The sequence below is a fragment of the Phascolarctos cinereus genome, unplaced genomic scaffold (genome assembly GCF_003287225.1).
Source record: "Phascolarctos cinereus isolate Bilbo 61053 unplaced genomic scaffold, phaCin_HiC Scaffold_8;HRSCAF=390, whole genome shotgun sequence".
In the NCBI taxonomy this organism is placed as follows: domain Eukaryota; kingdom Metazoa; phylum Chordata; class Mammalia; order Diprotodontia; family Phascolarctidae; genus Phascolarctos; species Phascolarctos cinereus.
Window position 1 is genome coordinate 29,485,057 of NW_027556291.1, and position 21,475 is coordinate 29,506,531.

A 21,475-nucleotide genomic window follows, 5' to 3' on the forward strand; every position below is an offset into this window, starting at 1 on the left:
TAATTAATGCCTGTTCTCTTCCCCAAGCTTCCCCTAATAAGATGAAATTGAATAGGCATGAAGATAAAGTCCTGCACTTGAATTTTAAAAATCAACTGTGAAAATACAGGATGGGGAGCATCTATTAGGGCATAAAATCTCAACCAACAATGCAGAAACAGCAGAAATACTACATCCTTTACTGACCACAATGCAATAAAAAAATTACATTCAATAAAAGGCCTTTGAAGAAAGGATTAAAAATGAATTGAGACTAAATTAATCCTAAAGAATTGGTAGGTCAAAGAATAAAACATAAAAAACAATAGAAAATTTCATCAAAGAAAATTAGAACAATGAGACAACATACTAAAAACTGTTGGGAAGCAGCTAAAGCAGTCTGGAAGGGGAAATTTCTATATCTAACCACTTTCATCAACAAGAGAAATGAATTGGGCATACAACTAAAAAGACTTAGAAAACTAACAAAGATTTTAAACCCTCAACTAAACACCAAAATAGAAAGTCTGAGATTACCCAAACTGAAAGCCCCCAATCCACTGAACCGATATAGAAAATGAGAAGCTGACTTTGGGAAGAAAACAAAACAAAACATTGATAAACCATTAACTAGTCTGATTTTTAAAAGGGAAAGGAAAACAATCTTGCCAGCATAAAAAGTGAAAAAGGAAAAATCACAACAAATGATGAAGGAACAAAGGAAAGAATTAGAAACTATTTTCCAGATTATATGCCAACAAAATGGACAATTTAAGTGAATAAACAGCTACAAATATAAAATACCCAAATGAATAGAAGAAATGGAGAATTTCAACAACCCAATCTTTTATAAATTAATTGAACAAACCATAAAGTGAAGCCCCAAAGAAAAAACCTCCAGAACTAGATGGATTTACGAGTGAATTCTATCAAACATTCAAAGAACAAGTAATTCCAATATTGATCATCAAGTATTTATTAAATGTCTACTATGTGTTAGGCATTCAGCAGTGGGGGTGCTGTGCGTGGGTAACCTGCAGCCTCGAGGCTGAGGCCCTGAAGTACCGGCCCTTCGAATTCAAACTTTACAGAACAAATCCCCTTGATAAAGGATTTGTTCTTTAAAACTTGGACTCAGTCAGAAGGCTGCACCGGAGGACCTAGAAGGCCACAGGTTCCCCACCTCTGAGCTAGGCACTGGGGATGCAAGCACAAAAAATGAGACAATCCTCACTTGCAAGGAGCTGATACTCTAAGAGGAAACCACAAGTACATATCTTTATATAAATATAATATAAAGTGAATAAATATATACAAAATAAGTGAATACAAGGTAGCTTAGAATGGAGGGCACTAGCAATTAGAGGATCAGGAAAGGATTCATACAGAAGGTATACATCTTAAAGTTAGGAAGAAAGGAGCTGTATGACACAAAGGCAAAAAAAAAAGAATGCATTCCAGGGAAAGACATGGAAACAGGTGATGGAGTGTCAAGAGTGAGGAAGACAGAGAAGGCTAATCTGGCTGGATCACAGAATGCAGGTGGAGAAGTAATGTAGGAGAAGGCTAGAAAGATAGGTTGCATAGGGCTTTAAAAGTTAAACAGCCCAGTTTATACTTTATCATACAGGTAACAGCGGGCCAGTTGGTTGAGTTAGGGGAGGGTGTCACATGATCAGATTTGAGTTTAAGGAAAATTACTATGGTAGCAGTGAGAAGGATGGACTGGAGTGGGGAAACTTGAGGCAGGGAGATCAAAGAGGGGGCAGGGCTTTTGCAAGAATACAGATGATGGGGGGCAGCTAGGTGTAGCAGTGAGTAGAGCACCCGCCCTGAATTCAGGAGGACCTGAGTTCAAATCTGGCCTCAGACACATAACACTTACTAGCTGTGTGACCACAGGCAAGTCACTTAAGCCCAATTGCCTTAAATTAAAAAAAAAAAAAAAGAATATAGATGATGAGTGCCTGAACTAAGGTGGTAGCAGTGTGAATGAAGAAAAGTGATAAATGGAAGAGGTGTTATAAAAGTAGAAAAAGCAGGGTTTGGCAAGTGATTGGATAATGGGAGTGAGGGAGAATGAGGACTCAGGATAATGGTGAGACTATGAACCTGAGACACTGGAAAGATCGATGGTGGTGTCTTCAACAGAAATAAGGAAGTTTGGAAGAGAGGAGGGTTTGGAGGAAAAAATTATATGCTAGCTGTGTGGAAGATATTAGCAAATTTCATCTAGAGGGCGAAAAAAGTCAAGATGCTCAAGAGAAAATGAGGGGGGGGAGAAGGGGGTCCCAGTGCCCACAACTACTGGGGTACACTCACTATTCAACAAAAACTGCTGGACAAACTGGAAAACAGTCTGGCAGAAATCAGATTTAGACTGACACCTCACACCCTAAATCACCCTAACGGCCACATCATAAACAAACGAGAGGTGCAAGGAAGAAAATATTTTTCACTACTGTGGATAAGGAAAGAGTTCATGAGCAGAGGAGAGAATGAGAACAACAGGAAACATCAAACTGACAAATTTGATTACATAAGATGGAAAAGTTTTGGCACAAACGAAATCGATGGATTTAAAATTAGAAAGGAAACTGTTAAATGGGGGAATTTTTTGCCGTACGTCTCATATCATGTATCTATACATATCACATATACACATACATATTTCATACATATAAACTATATTCTATATACTATATATTGACAGAGGCACAGAGACAGAGACAGAGGGAGATATGAGTGTAACACAGCTTTGGGAATACACAGACCACCTAAGATGGAGGCACTCAGGTCTGTTCGAAATGCCAGCACCCGGCTTCTAGGAGAAGGCATTCGCCATTCTCTTACCACGTGAGCGGGAGGGGCCTCTTCCCATTGGTTAAGTAACCGGAAGTGCCTGTGTCTTGAACACTAGCAGCCGGGGACTGCCTCACCCGTATGCGCCACGCGCGTTCTCTCTCCCACAGCGCTCATGAGGTGATGGGCTGGACGGGCCTATCCACCCACGGCATAGGCACGTGACCCTCCCTTCTAGGCCCAAGACCATCCGTTTCAGGCCCCGTGACCGCCCCTTCCAGGCCCCATGACCATCCCTTCTAGGCCTCATGGTCCCAAAAGCCCGGCCTTGTTCTCTTTCATTCGTCCTTTTCAGTTCTAGGTGCAGGCAGTGGCTTCCCCAGAGCCATGTAATCTTGGAGGCCGGATTCCGGGCCAGATAGCCTTCCGCCAGCCCGGCAGGTAAGCCCAGAGAAGCCAGGGTGCCTGGACACAAAAGAGGGTGTGGGGGGGGGGTACTGGGACCTTGGTGGAACTGATATTATATGGGAACTTAATTAAGCTGAGAAACTAATTCCTCTCCCAAGAGACTAAAGTGGTATAAGGGGTCGATTATAGCCTCTAGGTATCGGGGAAACATGTTTGTACATTCTCACTGTAATCTCTAGCTGTTAAGTAGAACTGGGATGGAGAGAACCCCTAAATTTTGGGGCTTGAACTAGTGTCAGAGAGACTAGATACCCCCCAAACCCTCTTCAGGATACTGGAGAACCCTTAGAGGAGGGGTGGAATGTAATAAACCTGGAGGAGCCAAAGTAGTCACTATTACATAAGGAACTGATTCAGAGTTATAAGAATACGAGGTATTCCCCCATAGGTCAAAGGATGTGAACAGATAGTTTTCTAAGGAAGAAATCTAGGTTATCAGTAGCCATATGGGGGGGGGGGAATGCTCCAAATCACCAATAATTGGAGAAATGCAAATTTAAGAAACTTAGGTTCCACCTCACATCCATCAGATTGGCAGAGATGGCAAAAAAAAAAAAGGATGTTGGAGGAATTGAAGGAAAATAGGCACGCTGATGATCATTTGTGGAGATGGCAATGGGTCCAACATTTTTGGAAAGCAATTTGGAATCATGCCCACCTCTCCCCCCCCAATTGCTAAACTGTGCATACCCTTTGACCCAGCAATACTACAAGGTGGGTACCCTCAAAGAAAGAGGACAGGGACCTGTATGGTACAACATTGTTTATAGCAGTTCTTTTTGGAGTGGCAAAGAACTGGAAGCTAAGGGGAAATGGCTCAAAATGGTGGGTGGAATGCTATTGTGCCACAAGAAATGATGAAGTGGACAGTTTCAGAGGAACCTGGGAAGACTTGCCTAAACTGGTTCAGAGTGAAGGGACCCAAAGGGAGAACAGTTTCTATAGTGGCAACAACATTATAAAGACAAACAGTTTTAAAAGACTGAAAAACTTTGATCAAAGCAGTGACCATGAGGACCTGATGAGGCATGCTGCTCATCTCAAGGTGAAGTGGAAGATACACATTTTCAGATATAACCAATGTGGAATTGTGTTTTGCTTGATTATACATGTTTGTTACAAGGGCTTTGTTTTTTTTTTCCAAAGAGAGGGAGGGGGAATAGGGATAATTTTACTCCCCCACCCCCAAAAAAAAGAAAAGGGAAAAAAGGTTATTGGAGCATTTTTTTAATGCACAGAGGAAAATGGAAGGAAGGAATCACAAACAGGACAGCTTTGATACATATGTTGAATTTATTATATACATAGAAAAACAAGATATATGTAGTCAGTTCTACATTCCATCCACTTCTGTTATATATATATGGAAATATATGTTATATATATGGCAGCGTGCATTTTATTTGGTGTTTTTCAAGTTCAGAATAAAAAATAAAATTTGAAAGATCATGCAATTAAAATGAGAAGGAAAACAGTTAAGTGGAGGAAAGAAAATCTTTGCAGCAAGTTTATCGGATAAAGATCTGACAGCCAAGATAAATAAAGTACTAATTCAAGTACATGAGAAGTATATAAGTATAGAAATGGTGAAAGGACTTTTAACAGGCAAATCTTAAGAAAAAAAATAGAAGCTATCAACAAACGTGGGAAAATGCTCCAAATTACTAATCATTAGAGAAGTGCCTGTTTTGAAAACTCTGACATTCCACCTCAAACCTACCAGATGAGCAAAGATGACAAAAAAGGAAAATGACAGTTGTTGGAGGGCCTGAAAGAAAATGGGCACATTGGTCTACGGTTACTGGAGCTATCAATTGGAAAAATGATTTGGAACTATGCCCCAAAAGCCACTAAGCTGCACATACACTTTGATCCAGTGACACACCTGCTAGGCCTGTGCCATCGAAGAGAGAGAGATTCTGTATGTACAAAAATATTCATAGCAGTGATTTTGTTGCAGCAAAAGAGCTGGAAACAAAGAGGGTGGCTATCAGTTGGGGAACAGCTGAACAAATTATGATGTGTTGATTGTGACACAGTGTTACTGGGCTGTAAGAAATGAAGAAAGAGACTGTTTCAGAGAAACCCAGGAAGATTTATTCAGAGTAAAATGAGCAGTAGTAGGAGTTTAATTTATACAGTAACATCAACATGGCAAAGACAAACAACTTGGAAAGATTTTAGAACTCTGATCAGTGCAGTGACCAACAGAGATGATGGACCTAGGGAGCAGAGTAAGACCTACAGTGTTGGATGTCGCCAACATGGGAATTTGTTTTGCTTGACTATGCTTATTTGGAGGATTGTGTTTTTCTCTCCTTGTTGAGAGGAGTTTCGAAACAAAATAACAACCACCAGCATTTATTAAGGGCTTCCTATGTGCCAGGCACTGTGCTAAGTTCTAGAGATATAAAGGAAGAGCAAGTACAAGATGAGGAAGGTGTGGCTTCCTTTTGTTTTGTTTTTATAGAAGGAAGGCTTTAAATATCAGTCAACAGTATGGTATGATAGTCAGAAAAACTAGCATAATCTTACATAACATTAACAAGACTGTATTCAAGACTAGGGAGGTAAGAGTCCTAGCTGCTGCTCTTTTCAAATCAAATAAAACTATAGATGTAGAGCTAAAAGACTTTCGAGGCCGTCTAACTCCTGCCTTTTTACAGATGAGGAGGGAAACAGGCTTAGAGAGGGGACATGCCCCAAGGTTGCATGGCAAGTGAAAGAGATGGAATTTGAGACCTATTCTCCTAATTCCCATCTGTAGCCAGTACCACCAAACCCATGTTGCTTCTCTAGAGCAATATGTTCAGTTGGGGGTGGGGGGGGCAGTCACATTTCAGAAAGGACATTGATTAGCCTGAGTGTGAACAGCATGGTGTGGGGAGGCTTAAAGCCCTGCTTTTGTTTTCAGGTGAATCCAAAGCAGCATAGGGAGAGTTCATTTGGGGTTATTTTTGTACACAGAATGAATGAATTTTAAAATATACCACCCTATTAAATGAAATTAAATGGATTTATGTTATTCGCAGCAGAGCTGACAAGAGAAACACCATCTCTTTCTCTTCTCATTTGGTGGTTAATCATGGAACTGGAACAAGGGTAATTTTGCCTTGGAGGAGGCGGGGGAGGTTGTGCAGGGTGGGTCACTCCACAAAACATTGTTCCTGTCTGCATTGATGAAGTGCTGACACGAAAGAGCATACACTTGGGGATGAGGACTGGGGGTGTTCCTTCAGGGCTTGGACACAAAACTGCCAGGAGTGGGGGGCTCTCTTCGTTTTAATCTCTTCGACCTTCCCCCCTCCAGGCACACATGCACATGGTAAGGAAGATTCAAGCCTCTGTCTTTAATAAGCTCAGAAGACAGTAAATCTTTGTAATGAGAAAACTGCATCTGCTAGACATGACACACTGTATGTGGTCTGATAAATTACACGTGAAATTATCTTTTTGGTGTTCTTCAAGATAAATTTGTCATGCCCAATTTCCATGGTTAATTCAATTCAACTAGCCTTTATTAAGCATACCACCATTTGCTGGGCCTCAGTTTCCTGATCTATAAAATGAGGGAGTTGAGCTACACTGCCCTTAAGGACCTTTCCGACTTGAAATCTGTGAACCCAGTTAATCTTCCAGACTTTAAATATATATATATTTATAGTTATATATAATAAATGTATAATCTGTTCCTCCAACTGCCCCCTCCCTCTTGAACAAAAAAAAAAAAGCCTATTATCATAAGCATGCAGAGTCCAGCAAAACAGATACCCTTCTCTGGGAGACTGGAAGTGGAAGTTTTTCTCTGCATTTTAAGACTACTACCTCTCTGGCAGGAGGTAAGTGATGTGTTTCATCTTCAGTCCTCTGAACTAACAGTTAATCATGGCATTGATAAGAGTTCTCAAAGTCTTTCCAGGTTGTTCTCTACAGTGTTGCCTTTGTTGTACTGGTTCTGCTCACTTCACTCTTTATCAGTTCATAGAGTTCGGTCCAGTTTCCTTTAAAACTATCCATTTTGTCATATCTGGTATGGTAGTATTCCATCACATAATTTTTTCAGCCATTCCCCGATTGATGGGCACTGCCTCAATTTCTGGTTCTTTGTCACCCCAAAAGGAGCTGCTATAAATATTTTGGTACATAAGGGTCCTTTTCTTCAATCTCTGGAGTATAGGCCTAGTAGTGGTTTACTTGGGTCAAAGGGTAGGCATAGTTTAGGGATATTTTAGGCATGGTTCCAAATTGGTGCCACCGAGGTTCAAGGTTCTTAATGTATCTGTGTGTTGCAGACCCTTTGGCAGCAGTCTAATGAAGTCTATGGACCCCTTCTCAGAAAAATGTTTTTAAATCATCGAAGGAAATGGATAAATTTCAATTAGAGGCTAACAAAAATAAAGGTATGATTTTTGTTTTCCTCCTGTCCGATTTCATCAAGTCCCTGAAATATGTATATGAACCCCAGGTTAGGAACTCCTGCTCTATTCAGGCTGTGTCCTAGGAATTCCCCAAGATAAGATTTCTCTTTTTTGTTTTTGTTTTACCACCCCCAAAAAATCTGTCTTCAGAGTGGGCCTTGTTTTTGACCTGCTCCAGTTTGGGGCCAAGATGGAAAGGGAATTAAAGTTAGAATTTCCACCTGGGTACAGCCAGGGAAAGAAGAGGCCCACTCCTCAACTTTCCCCAGAGGTAACTGGCCACCTTCCTGAATAGTACATCCTTGAAATGCTGGATGGGTGCTATGAGAAAAGGACAAGGCCCCAAAGTGAGGTGCTCTCAGTAGCTCTGGCCATTGGCATCAGGAATAGGATGTGACAGCTAAGTAAGCTAATGAAATCATGGGCTTCCAAGAGTAAAGAGGAGATAGTCTTGGACTGACCACATCTGCAACATTGACTTTGACCCCAGATACCACCTCTTGGGAAGTCAGTGATAAGATGGAGAATGTCCAGAGGAAGACAACCAGGGTGGTAAAGGGTCTCAGGTCTGGTTAGTTGAAGGAACAGGTAGAGAGGGGAGTGACTAGCTCTTCATGTGTCTGAAGGGCACTTCTGTGAAAAAGGGATTAGGCTTAGCTTTGCCCTACAGGGTAGAAAGGGAGTCTCTAGTAGAAGCTACAAAGAAGCAAATTTAGGTAAGGCAGACTTCCTAATCATCCCCAGCCATTGGACACTGTCAAGTAGAGGCCAAATGATCACTTACTAGGTTCTTTCTCTGGTATAGGTTGGACAAGATGGCTGGCCTCCAAACTCTGAATTTTTGTGGTACTGTGAATTCCCAGGCCCAGCCCCAATTTTTTCCCTTCATTGAGGAGTCTGGCAAGTAGGACAGTCAGAAAGGGCAGTAGGAAGGGAAGCTGAAGAAGGGATGAAAGTCTGTGGCCTTCCCCTCGCTGAATAAAGGTCCACCCGTGCTTCACAGATTCAAGGTAACTACACCCCTAGGTTAGTCCTATCCAGCAGGAACTGGAAGATAGGTGAGGGTGAACAAGGAAGCATCCCCTAGGCCATTGCCTTTACCCCTCAGTTTACTAAGAGCAAATAGTGAGGTCCTGCTAGGGTCTCTTCTGGCCTCTGAACTTCACAAAAGAACCCCAGGAGGGATTCCCCTAAGGAGGAGAAACTCCCCCCTACCCCCACCCCAGTTCTGCAGGTAGAGAGGTGGTGATGGTTAACTTTAAACTAAGGCTGTTTACTTTTATTTTCACCCAACTGGATGTGAATTGAATGAAAAAGCATTTAAGTGCTTACAAATGCAAGCAAGCAAAACAGTTCCTGCCCTCTAGGAACTTAACTTTCTAAAGGAGGGAAGCTACACAAAAAAAGAAGCTTGGGAAGGGGGGGGGGAAGAGAAGGCCGCTTGGTGGCTTGACTTGGAAATGACCAGGAAGTGACTTTTAGGGCTAAATTAGGTGAAAGCCCTGGGTCTTTGGGCTGAATCCAGGTGGTTCCATTGGGAGGGGCTTAAAGCTGCTTGGTAATTGCTCTTAAAACAATAAAAAGAATTTAGAAGAAATTCCTTGCCCTTAGGTGAACCTTGATTGTAGACTAAGAATTAATTACTGGCACCTAGACATCTTATCACCCAGTTGAGTTAGCCATGGTTTGAGATTTAATAAACCTCCAGCTCTGATCTTTATAATCCGGTAAGGTAGGTGCTATTTTATTATCCCTTTTACAATGAAGAAACTGACTTTTAAGAGGTTAAGTGACTAGCTGAGGATCACACTGCCAGTAACTAGCAGGATTTCAGATCAGGCCTTCTTGAAAATCTCATTTATCTACTACAGACCCAAATCCTCTGGACCCAAACCAGTTTGGGTTGTAATGGAAAAATCTGCAAAAGGGAGATCGGGACAGTGGTGTGCCCTTATGGTGAGGAAAGACCAGCAGAAAGAGAGAGTGACTGAAGAGCTGAGCTGGTCCCTTCCAACATCCGTTTTTGTCATCTTTGCCATTCTGATGGTGTGGGAGGTAAGAACCTTAGAATTTTTAGTTTGCATTTCTCTGGTAATTGGTGATGTGAACAATTTTTAATATGGTGAGTGATAGCTGGAAACCTGTCTGCTCATGCTCCTTGGCCATTTATCAATTGAGGGATGCCTCTTATAAATTTGAATCAGTTCTTTGTATAGCTTGAAAATGAGACTCTGAGCAGAGAAACTTGCTACAAATATTTGGCCCCTAGACTTATCTGTTTCCTTTCTAATTTTAACTGCATCGGTTTTGTTTCTGCCAAAACTTTAATTTTATGTAATCTAAATTGTCCGTTTTATCTTCTGTGATCGTCTGTCTTTTGTTTTGTACTGAACTTCTTATTCCTCTAGCCATAGATCTGAAAGATAACTTCTTCCTTGGTGCACCAATTTGATTATATCACCCTCTGTGTCTATACCAGGTATTTGTTTGAAGCTTCTCTTTAAATAGTGACAAATGTCCATATCACTTTGAAGTCTGCTAAGCACTTTACATCCTGTATCTCATTTGATCCTCACAACAGCCTTATGAGATAGGTGCTACAGGTATTATTATCTCCATTTTACAGATGGAGCAACTGAGGCTCAGAGAGGTCAGTGACTTGGACTTGGTCACATAGCTAGAAAGTCTCAGGAAGGCCTCGATTCCAATCCCACGGCTTACTCCAGGTCCAGGTCACTTCACTGTACAACAATCCCACACTGCCTTCCCAGGGTGGAAGGGCTGGATTTCCACGTACAGATTATATGCATTATCACTCCAGGGCTGAGGAGGTCTGAGCAGGCCTACAAGAAGTGGATGGGCTTGGCGCATTGCTTTTAAGCTTGTGGGGATGCAGACTGACCCAATCTCCAGTCTGAAGACAAGATGAGTGCAAAGCTACATTCAGCTACATACAGTCACAGTCTTAAACTGGTTTGGCTCGGCCTTGGAAAGATCATTCTAACAGTTACCACTATCCCTTGCAGGGGCAAGGCAAACACAGGAATAAGAAAAAGGGCCTCTGGGTCCCTCCTCTTGAAAATCAGTACTCAACCTCAGGCTTGGCCTGGAATTTGGAGAAAAACCACTTTGGTGCTTTTCGACTTTGCCTCCTTTCTTCCGGCCTGGGAGGAAAAAGGGAGTAGCCTTGTAAAGGTAAACTCCTCCACTTCTACCCTTGATCCCATAGCCTCCTAGCTCTGGCTGTCTTTCTCATTTCCTGCATGTGTATCTCTGTGTCTGTCTCCCTAGCTAAAGGCTCCTTCCTTCCCCTGGCCAACAAAGAAGTTCAGGTCTTCCCAATCCTTAAAAAACCTGCTATCCTCTCAAGCTAATGTCCTATGCCTTTCCTCCCTTTTACTACCTAATTCTTAGAAAGGGTAGTCTCCATTCACTGCCTCTACCTCCTCAATTCAATTTAATTCAGCAGTTTATTTTAAAGCACCAGGAACTATGCTGGATGTGGGGAGATACAAAGACAAAAATGAAAACAGTCCCTGCCCTCAAGGAGCTTACATTCTACATTCTTTGTGAGCAAACTACGTGGAGATCAGTAAATGTAAAGTAGAAATGAATTGGGAGGAGGGAAGCACTGAACAACTGGGAAGATAACACTGGCCAGGCACTTGGGCTGGGGATTACCAAAGGTGAAGGTAAGGAACACATTCCAGATATGGGTGACAACCTGGGCAAAGGCAAGGAAGAAGGAAAGGCCTATTTGAGGAATAGCAAACAGTAAGGTTGGTCCAGAACAATGGAAAACCAGCGCACATGCTGTTGCTTTTAACTGCCCAGCAGAGGAGTTTGTGTTTTATCCTCAGGTTACTTACAAGGGGTCAGAAGCCATCTTTTGAAGCCACTGTTCTGTTGAAACTGCCCTCCCCAAGGTCCACTTTTGATTGGTAAATTGCCTGGCATTTGCTCAGTCTTCATCCTCTTTACCTTCTCTGTCATATTTCTATTGAGCAGCCTTTCCTCCTGGCCACTCTCGTCTCTTGGCCCTCTTCCTACCAATATGACCACTCCTCAGTCTCCTTCATGGACTCCTTGGCCTCTTCCAGTGGCGCCAGCCCTTACAGACATGGCCTTAACCCCAGGCTTCTCTTGGAAGTCCTCTACTCTGTATACGCTCTCCCTTGAAGATTTCCTCAAACCGAGAGCTCAGTTATTCACCTTTCTGCAGCTTTTTTCCCAAATTTACATATCGAGCTCTGATCACTCCCCTGACCTCTAGCTCTGAATTTCTTGCTCTGCTCTACATTCCATTGCAGACTTTATCTCTTATCTATTGATATAATCATGTGGGATCTTTTAAATATAATTAATCGTGCTAATTATTTTACTAACTCATTGCATTCCTGGAGGAAATCCAACTTGATCTTGGTAAATCAACCTGAATGTCTCATAGGCCTCTCAGAGGTAACCTGTCCAAAACTGAGCTCCATGTTTTACCTTCATTTACCCTGTCTTCCTCTACACACCAACCTCCAGTCATCCAAGATTGAGAACTCAAAATAATTTCCCCCCCTTCCTTCTCCTTCACTATGCTCCTTTGCCCACCCCACTCTACCTCCCCCTTCCCCCCATACTCATAATCAGTTGTCAGATCCTGCAATTCTACCTCCACAGCGTGCCTCAGAGCTATCCCTTGCTTTGTATCCATAGGGCCCACCACCCTAGCTTAGACCCTCACCACTGCTGACCTGAACCATTGGCAAAGCCTCCTAACTGGCCTTCCCACTTCCAGCCTCTCTCCTCCTCTGTTGCGTCTTTCATGCAGCTAGGAAAATAATCCTTACAGTGAAATTATCAAGACAAGGCAAGAACTGATTAGCTGCTCCACTTATGGTACAGAGAGGGTGCCAGAGTTTGCCATCACTACTGTATTATGCTTCCATGCCAAGCTTGTGATTGCTTTTCTGAACTCTCTTGTTCCTCCTCCCCTTTTCCAAGTGGTCTGCAGGCCCCCCACCCTTGTTCAGCCAGACCCTTACAAATAGCCTAACCAGCCTTCCTAAAGGAGTGGAAGAAATTTTAATTGACATTTTTAATTTTTACATCATTTTACTTTCCACCTATATCCCTTCTCCACCTCCTTCTTAAAACAAATAATTTTGTTAAAAGAGAAAAGAGGAAGAGAAAAAAATAAGCAAAACCTCTCAATACATCAAAAAAAAAAATCTGGTAATATATACAGTTTTCTCCATCCGTCAGAAAAGGAGTGGGAGGTAATGCAATCTCATAGTGTCATCTCCTTTGAGAAAGCTTTCCTATCTTAATTGTTCATTCTCTCTCCCTTCTCCTCAAATTGATGTGAGTATATGTAGATATTGTGTCTCTTCCCAAAGATGAATGTCATCTTCTTGAGGGTGGGAAGGGTTTCATTTTGGTACAGTGTTTAATGGATGCTTATTGATTGGGATGGGTTGAAGGCGGTTCTACCACTGCATTGCCCAAATGGGGTCACATGGCCTTTGAGCTGCCTGCCACTGGCCTTCATCTAGATTCTGGCTGCTCCCTGGCACTTTGCATGATGAGATTGGAATTTCAGATGCTGTAAGCAGCAAAAGGAGGAATCCTCAAGCAGCACCTGGAGATGGGTATGGCATGCAGTGTTGCCATTCACCAGGGATACTGGTACTGGAGAAAGAGAAAATTAGTAGAAAGGTCAGGGAATCTGAAGTTTAGTACCAGCTGTAACATAATGGCTGGGGTGTCTGGGGCAAAAACCCTTCTGTTCTCTGTGTCTGTTTCCTCTTCTGTCTGTCATATGAAAAGGGTTGATCGACATCTCTGGGGCCCCCAGTCCTCCTTGATCCTTTAATCATGCCCTCAGTGTATTTGCCTGACTAAAGTAATTTTCGTTTTTAACTGTTCTTCAGAACAAAATCCTGCAGTTGTGAATAACTCATTTCTGTGTGTGCATTTACGCTTTCCATGTGTACAAAACTCTGGCCTGGCACTGAGAAAGCCAGGGCAGGAGGTCTAGTCAACTTCCATCAGTCAGCTGTGGCCTGAAAAATGCTAGTCATTCTGCTCCTCTGTGGTAGCTCTCTTTCTAGGAGAGGACTGGGCTGTCCTGGGAAGAAGGGAGGATCTTATCCCTGAGATACTTCAAGAAAAGCTTCAGTTCAAATAAATAAGCTACTATGTACCAGGCACTATGTTAAATGGTGAGGCTACAAAGAAAAACCAAATAGTCCCTGTCCTTGATGAGCTTACATTCTATTTTTGGTTATATTTAAGTTTAGAGGGATCCTTTTACGTCTCTGCTTTTTAGAGTCTTTAATAGAAAAGAATGCTGCATTCCATTGGAGACTTTTCTTTATCTATTGGTATGACCCTGTGGTGAGGTTTTTTTTGTTGTTGTTTATATGATTAATTGTCCTAATTATTTTACTAACAGAAACCTCTTTGCATCCCTAGAGGAAATCCAACTCACTCATAGTGAATCATGGTCTATTGCTGTAATCTTGAGAGGCAGTATAACATATTGAACAAAATGCTTTCCTTGGAGTCAGAGAGGCCTGGGTTCATATCCTGCCTGATATATGCACTAGCCGCGTGACTGAGGAGATCGCTTAACTTCTCTGAGCCTCAGTTGCCTCATCTGTAAAACAGGGATACTAATTCCAATAGAACCTGCATCACGGGGTTGTGATGTTCAAATGAACTAATCTGCTTTGCAAATGTAAATGTTAGTTATTACTGTCAAGATAATTATAAGCTACAGAGAAGGCACTGTGTTGCTAGAGAAAGTTTTCTCACCTGGGAGTTTCCTGTACCAGTAAAACCCCAGCTCTGCTCCCTATCCCTGTCGCTACGATTATATTTTAAAATGTTTGCTTCAGTATTCATTAGTGAAATGGGTCTACAGTTTCTCCTTAGATCAAGCTGAAATGGGCCTCCCTACATCTCTAGAGCAGGGGTAGGGAACTTGCAGTGGCCTTCTAGGTCTTTGGGTGTGGCCTTTTGATTGAGTCCAAGTTTTACAGAACAAATCCTTTTATTAAGGGGATTTGTTCTGTGAAGTTTGGATTGAGTCAGAAGGCCACACTTGAGGACCTAGAGGGCCACATGTGGCCTGGAGGCTGCAGGTTCCTCACCCCTGGTTTAGAGGATCCCAGATCTCTGCTAGAATGGGTCTGGGACACCATCTAGTCCAGCCCCTTCATTTTCTAGATGAAGAAGCTGAGTCCCAGAGAGGTTAAGGGCCTTCTCAAAGTTGGCCAACTAGGAACGACCTAGATTTGAAGCCAGGTCGTCTGCCTTCAGAGCCAGTGCTTTATCCATTAGCCACTTCTTTCTGTGGCTTCCAGGGGTGCCCCCTGAGGCCAAGCAGAACAGTTCTCACTTCCTTCCCCTACAGGAAGGCCCTTCATACCCATGAAGACAGTTGATAAATGCCAGGACTAGAGCCCAGATTTGCTGATTCCAAGTCTAATGCCCTTGGGGTAGATGTGATAAACCAGAGAGGAAAGATGCAGCAGCTACAAGCACCAACAAGGCACCTTGGCAGCCACTGCATGAGTATGTTGTCACATGCCACCCAGGCTACCGGGGGCAGAGGAGTCAGAGAACCCCTGGCCCTTCCACCCACACATCCCCAAGTGAACCACAGCATGGGAAAGCACGCAGAGTGATTAGCTAAGCCATGCCACCGCCTCCCCCCCCCCCCAGCTCAGAGCCCATACATTGGCAGAGCCCTGGCGGAATTGCCCGTGCTCAGATTGCCTCCCCCAGTCTGGACTCTCTTGGACTCCTCTGACTTCTCTTCTCCCACCCTTTTCAATTGTCATTGGTGTGTTGTCTTCCTCTGTTAGATTGTAAGCTTCTTGAGGGCAGGGACTGTCTTTCATATTACTATCATCCCAAGTGGGCAGCTAGGCAGTTTGGAATCAGGAAGACTCATCTTCCTGAGTTCAGATCAGGCCTCTGACACTTAGTAGCTGTGTGACCCTGGGCAAGTGAACTTAGCCCTGTTTGTTCCTCATCTGTGAAATGAGCTGGAGAAGGCAATGGCGAACCATTCTAGTATCTTTGCCAAGAAAACCCCAAATGGGGTCACCAAGAGTCCACGCAACTGAAACAACTGAACAACAGCATTCGTCCTTAGTGCTTAGCCCAGTGCCTAGTACTTAGTAGGTGATTTATAAATGTTTCTTGACATTGGCCCTGAGTGGCCTGGAGAAGGTCTGCCTATAAGTTTGCATGTACCCTTCCAGCTCAGGATTTGATGCTCCAATGAAACCTGTGTTTGGCCTAGTCACTTTCTCTGTCAAAACAATCAACTTAATCCTAAAGGAGGGACTTGCCCGACATCAAGTAGTTGGCCCCCAAGTAGCTAAGCCAGGATTACTGGGGCTAGAGCAGCCAGCACCTCCCAGCTTCCAGCCAGGCTAGGCCCCTGGAGAAGATTCTCCCCAGGGCCGATAGGATTTCTCAGGAAAGACTTGGGAACGGAGCTTACAGGGAGCAGAAAGGTGGGATTGGGAGGAGAAGCATGCCTGTGTCCCCTACCTTGAGAAGCCCTTCATGGTGAACCTGCTCAACTTGATTTCTGCCAGACGATTCAGTTCAATTCAACCAACGTTTGTTAAGCTCCTGTTTGTACCAGGTGCTGTACTAGGGACAAACTGGAAAACAGACCCCTCCCTCCAGGAGTTTCTGTTCTAGGTTGAGAGACAAACAGTGAGTAAACTTTTATGAAGCACCTACTACGTGCCAGGTATTCAAGATGCAAAGAAAAGTAAAAGACAGTTCCTGCTCTTAAAGAACTCATAGACTAGTGGGGTGGTGAAAAAACCATACAAGCTATATACAAGATAAATTGGAAATAATCAACAGGAAGGGGAAGGGGAATTAAGAGGAATCAGGAATGGCTTCCTCCAGAAGGTGAGATTTTAACTGGACCTTGAAGGAAGCCAGGAGGCAGAGAGGAAAGGAGGGAGGAGGGGGTGGGCCAGCCATCAAGAATACTCTGAATCCTGAGATAGAATATCTTGTTTGAGGAACAGTAAGGAAGCTGATGTCACTAGTTCAGAGTATGTGTGGGGCTTGTGGGTGTGTGAACATTGGATCATGTGATGAGCTAGCTCACTGGTACCCTTGTGATGTCAGGCGAAATTGAGGAAGCGGGTCTCCCCCTCCCCCCCACACACACATTGGGTGGACCCCCTGTTGCATGGATAAGAATTGCATGGGATGGGCTGGTATGGATGGATACAAGCTCCAGCTATTGGTGGGAACATCTGAGTCAATGAGATTCCAGCTCCATTTGAGTGTTGAGTAATAAGGAGCCATGGAAGGTTCTTGAACAGGTGAGTGACATGGTTGGACCTATGCTTCCAGAATAGCACTTCAGCAACCATATGAAAGATGGATCACAGGGGAGGCAGTTCTGTTCTTTTGGTAAGAGAATCCCCAAGAACCTAGAACTAAGAACCCAAGAACTCAAACTAAGACAGCACTGAGGCAGTAAGCTGGAGACCTGGGTTAGGTGAGTCCCAGCTTGGCTGCATAACTTAAATGCAACTCCCTTCCCCTCTAGGTTGCTAGAAAATGAGGAGGTTAGATTACATGGCCTCTAAGGTCCCTTCTGGCTCTGACCTGCTAGAATTCTATATTTGTAGTTATAGATTTTGGCCCCATTTTTACTGCTTATATGACCTTGGACTAGTCCCTTCCCTCTTTGTGGCTTCATTTTCCTCCTTCTGTAAAATGAGGGGGTTGGACTGGACATGATCTGCTCCAAGGCCGGTCATTGCCAGTTCTGACATTTGGTGGGTCTAGAAGGATCCGCATGTGGCCAGTAGCAGCCAGGTGAAGGACTCTTCACCTTACCTGCTGGGAGAGTCCGGACTGTTAAGGGTTTCCAATAAGGGTTCTCATCCCCATCCCTTGGCTTCCATCACTGAGGCTGCCTGTCTTGGTCTACACCATAGGAAAGTTTCTCACCATCAGAACGAGTGTTGCACACTACATACCAACGGCTTACTATATGAGGATTCTGTAACATGAAAAAACATTCTTCCACTTCTCCAGGGCCTGCCATCTTAGGGTAGAGTCTCACTGGGCAGAACCAGGATGCTCCAGAGACCAGCGGGGAGAGGCCAGGGCCATTGCTAGGACTTCTACTGGAGAAAAGCATCCCAGGGGTCACACAAATGTGGCCAAAATGATGAGAAAAATTGATGGGGGAGGAGGAAAGGCTGGGGCAAAAAGGGGAAAACCAAGAGGGAGGGATTTGGCAGTAGAGGAAGAACTCTAACTTGGAGTCAGCAAGACCTGAGTTCAAGTCCTGCCCACTCTTTAAGTCACACTTATCTGAAGCAGACAGGCTTGTGTAAACACACTTGGCTTAGAAGTACATTGAACTTAACAGGGAAACAAGCAGAAATGAGGGAGAGTTGTCCCTTGGGTGTCAGGACATGAGCAAAAAAAATTTTTTTTAAGTTAAAAAATAGAATTAAAAGGGAGAAAAACAAAAGCAAACGAGTGAGATCTAAGGGCCATCAATTGGGGAATGGTTGAACAAATTCTATAGGAATGTAATGTAATATTATCGCACCATAAGGAAAGATGATTTTAGAGAATGCTGGGTTGTGTGAAGTGATTCGAGCAGAACCAGGGGAACACTGAACAAAGACAAGTCATATTTGTTCAACAAGGTTGGGTTTTTTCCCCATCTTGATTTTCTTAGTTGGGGGAAGGGCTTGGGAGGGAAGCGAGGCTAGTAACAATGATACCCAAATGTGTCACTGCTAGGCCCCATTGTTCCAAATGAATAGAATCGAATGTAGTTCAGAAGGAATCACAGACAAGCAGCATAGTTTTGAAAGTAACATCTTAAGATTTATTATATATTTTTTCAAAAAAGTGAGTGGTATGAAATGGAATTTTAGTTTCATGTGCAACCCTGTCGTGTTCTTCAGTGTGGAAATGCTCATCTGTTTGGGGTTTAAGTTTAGAAGTCTTAGATGCTATATAAATAATAACTAACATTTTGTTAACTAATAAATAGTAACATAGTATTAATAAATATTTCAAAATGCTGTACATTGTAAAGGTAGCATCCTATCTGTGGCAGGCATTTCTGAAGGAATGCCTGGGACCACAAGTGGTAAGTGACAAGACAGTATCTTTCTCCCAAACCCAACTCTCTTTGAACTTGCCTAATTACTGCTGCAGAGTCCCACCATCCTCCCAATTGTCCAAGCTCACACACCTCGATATCATTTTCCACACTCTCTTTCCACCCTCCCAAATCTGCTGCCTGTGGAGTCTACCTTCACCACATTTTTCTCCTTGGACTTGCACCACTCTGGTGCAGGCCTCAAAATCACCTTACGCCTGGACTATTGCAATAGCCTTCTGGTCTTCTGTCCAACCTCCATTTAGCTGTCAGTCTTCCTAAAGTGCAGATTTGAGATTTTCTCTCTCTGTCTCTCACTCTCACTGACTGCCCCCCCCCTTCCTGGAATACTGTCTCACCTCATTTCTGCCTCTTCCAAATCTCAGCTAAAATTAAGGAGGGTTTCCTGATACCGTTCAATGCCTTGCTTTTGTTGCTGGGCTCTAATTTCTCCTAGTTTCTACTTAGTTTCATATTGTCTTCCCACACTATGCTGTCAGCTCCCTGAGAGCATGGGCTGCCTCTTGTCTTACAGGTTTGTAGGTGCTTAATAATTGCTTATTGACAATCTAAAATGTCAAACAGTGTGATGGGAAGAACTCTAGAGTTGTGATTATGTGATCGGGGCTCAAAATACCTCCTTGGCCATTTACTAGGCTTATTAGTTATTTGCTCTCTTAAAGCCTCAGTTTTCCTATCAATAAAATGAATGAGTAGAGCTAAGAACTAATAAGTTACCTAACTCCTCTGGGCCTCCATTTCCTCATCTGTAAATAACTAAGACTAAGTTGCCTGACTTCCCAGGGCCTCAAGTTGTAAAATAAGAATTATGACCAATTTACCCAACCCTTCTGGGCCTCAGTTTCCTCTGATGTAAAAGGGGTAGAGTATGTGTGTGTGTGTGTGTGTGTGTGTGTGTGTGTGTATATATATACACTTCCATGGGAGAAAAGCATGCCAGGGGTCACACAAATGGGGCCAGAAAAATGAGAAAAAGAGATATATAAAAGTCATATATACATACATATACATATGTGTATGTTTTCCAAGCAACCACCCTATGAGATGAGCAGTGCAAATATTATTGATCCCATTTACTGGAGGAAGGCCTCAGGGCCTTGCCATGGTCCCACAAACTAGGTCCCTATTTCTCCTGACTGCAATTCAGTTATTCTGTCATTAACAAACCCCAAGATCTTCAGCATGCAAAGTAGAGTGAGGGCATCTTGGTGATGCCAGCAGTCAAGCAATTCCTCAAGGCAGCCCCCAAACACTTCCAGTCTTTTGAGCTAAGTCATAGTGAAGTAAAGGTGACTAATAATTAACAAATTAATAGTTAAAGAGTTCCCACAGGGTAGCAAAAAGACAGAAAAGGTAAGGCAGGAAAAAAGGAAAAGTTATTGGGGCATTTTTTTTTCAGTGCAGAGAAGAGAACTGGAATGGTGGAAGGAAGTAGAGACAAGCTGGACAGCTTTGAAAGGTACAGGTTTAATTTATATTTCAAAAGTGAGATGGATAGTTTCAGTTGCAATCCTCATTTCTGTCCTATGTATATGGAAATACCCATTCTATATGATATCAACTGTTTCTTCAGGAAGAGCATAGACTAGAGCATGAAGCCTGGCAGGATGTTCTAAGAGCTGTAGCATCTTGCTTAACGTCGGCAAGTGACTCTGAGTCCCAAAGACTGAACCTGTCACCCACTTTTTGAAAACACTTTAGGCATGGAGGCTTCCATAAGTGGAAGGAGGATTCACAAAGTAGATGAAATAAAAGGCTTCCCAAAACCACAAACCAATGAATCAACAAGCATTTATTGAGTGCTAGTCACCACACTACGCACTTGGAACTCAAAGAAAGACCCAAGCAGTCTCCAAGGAGCTCGGACCAAGAGTTTTCTAGTAGACCTTGGATTAGGGCATTGGAGCTGGAGGGGAAGGGCCAGGAAAGGCCTCTCTAAGAAAGTAAGATGAGATGGGAAGGAAGTCAGGGATTCAAGATGAGGGAGCACATTCCAAGGGGCATACCAGTGCAAAGGATGGGAGATGGAATAAAATGTATAAAATAAGCCAATATGTGTAGCATTTGGAAGGAAGTGACATGTAAAAGTTTTTTAGGCTTTAAAGGCTAACTAAAGGACTTCATATTTCCAATAACCAGCCCAAATTTGTTTCTTCTGCTAATGTGTCCTGTTATCAGACTTGTGTGTAAGTTGGTGGCCTGAACTCATCTTGCTGTGAGGACTGTCAGATCAACAAGCTTGCAGATTTCAGGGTCTTAAAAAGTACAAGGAAAAAAGTGTCCTCTTAAAATATGGGCTGGGGTCGCTTTTGTCACCATATCCAGGTGCATGTTTTTAAATGTAGAAGATTGGAGAATAGGAAAAGGAAGGTTTTTTTTTTATTAGTGAAATGTGTTTGTCATCCAAAGCCAAAACCAAACTAGCCTGGAAGAACAGGGCCACTTCAGCACCTCCAGAGCCAAACAAAACATTTTGGGGAGTTTCTGGTCCAATACCCCCCCCCTTAAAATTCCACGTGATTTCTCAGGACATAATGCATATGTAAAAATGCAAGAAAACAAGTAAATGTAGAAGTTAAAATGTTTATTTTTTTTTTTATATCCAGGGCCAAAG

General features: G+C 43.0%; 1 long non-coding RNA gene across 1 annotated transcript; it reads left to right on the plus strand.

The window, feature by feature from the left end:
* The first annotated feature begins 2,865 nt into the window (after positions 1 to 2,865).
* LOC110199969 (uncharacterized) lies at positions 2,866 to 19,587 on the plus strand. Its single transcript, XR_013483642.1, has 4 exons — positions 2,866 to 3,222; positions 7,542 to 7,649; positions 8,473 to 8,677; positions 9,539 to 19,587. It is a non-coding gene; the product is annotated as an uncharacterized LOC110199969 (long non-coding RNA).
* Positions 19,588 to 21,475: the final 1,888 nt, after the last annotated feature.